The following is a 1,291-nucleotide window of genomic DNA, read 5'->3' on the forward strand; positions in this document are numbered from 1 at the left end:
GTTGTGAGGTTTTATTAGAATAGAGCTGTAAATTAACATACTAACGACAGATAAATTAATATTTAATATCAATAATTGCATTAAAAAGGATATCTCTTGCCCGCACTTGATTAAAAACGAAAAATATTTCACACAATTTTATTTATTTGCAACAGCTGACGAGCGACGCACGCGAAAAGATGACAGTTGGCCAGCTTTGTGCTTTATGTTGGCGTGAGAGTTGCCGAATTTTGACTATGTGGACGGCTGCATTTGAATTCATGAGTTTATAGTCAGTTGTTGAAGCGACGCCAACGCGAACGCAACGCCAAAGTTCTATGTGGACGGGCCTAGGGACACGATTTTCTATACGATACGATACCATATCGATACTTTTGGCATTCGATACCGATATTTTCTACTCGATAGTTTTAAAACGATATTTTTTATAATCGAGTACCAGAACCCTAGTATCGTATCGAATGTCATAAACTCACATTACAAGGATAAAGTTATTAACAAATCTTCCTGATATAAATTGGGCTTTAAAGAGTAGAAATTTTTAATATACCTAGGATTGCATGTGGTGGAATTTGATCCCGCGACTTCGGTGTTTTAAGTCAACACCTCAATCTCTACGTGTTGTTACACAATATGTTAGTGTTTGACCGAGATTCTCCTCGGATTTGTCGCGTGCGCCTTAAGTTCTGAACACACTGAAAACGACGAGCTACGGGTCACAGCTTCCAATTTGTTAACTTCATTATCTAAACGCTTTGTCGATGTCGACATGATTTTTGATGTGTATACATCTTTGGTTTCGGTAGGGGTAAAATTTGCGAAGCTGTAACGCATATCCCAGCACAAAATTTCGAAGGGCTTGGCATGTGTATTTCAGCATAAAATTTTTATTTTCATTAGAAGCACCCTGTGTTTGCTTGCCAAATGGTTGCATACATTTAGGCATATGCATAGTAAGAGGAAATGCGCTTCAATTGATTATTACTTCCGATTATTTAAACTCCGCACATGCATACGGCTTGTACCTATAGCCGTCATCGATTCGCCTTTTCTCGCTCGCTATGTTTGAGTTCCGGTCGCTTAAAGTAGAATTAGCAGAGCAACAACGAAGTTAGCTAGCACGGATAGACGATAGCGAGTTTGGTTATACCTCATTGAGTTCGTTCGTTTCGCCACTCGCTAATCGATGACGGCTTATGTATGTACATAAATATGTATAGACTCATTTGTTGCAACTGTGCATGAATCACGTAACTTTGAAACGATAGTCGTTCAAACGATACTGACAAAA

The 1,291-nt window shown here is 38.7% G+C and overlaps 1 protein-coding gene across 1 annotated transcript in view; it reads left to right on the forward strand.

The window, feature by feature from the left end:
• Window positions 1-481: 481 nt before the first annotated feature.
• The window catches only part of LOC108368305 (uncharacterized), a 20,046-nt gene continuing 19,236 nt past the window's right edge, over window positions 482-1,291 (forward strand). The window contains exon 1 of the mRNA XM_017623146.1: window positions 482-531. The gene's annotated coding sequence lies outside the window, so the exon portion shown is untranslated. The remainder of the gene's footprint in view (window positions 532-1,291) is intronic.

Source organism: Rhagoletis zephyria, unplaced genomic scaffold, assembly GCF_001687245.7.
Source record: "Rhagoletis zephyria isolate East Lansing unplaced genomic scaffold, Rhagoletis_zephyria_1.1 Rzeph_scaffold_03060, whole genome shotgun sequence".
NCBI classification, from domain to species: Eukaryota; Metazoa; Arthropoda; class Insecta; order Diptera; family Tephritidae; genus Rhagoletis; species Rhagoletis zephyria.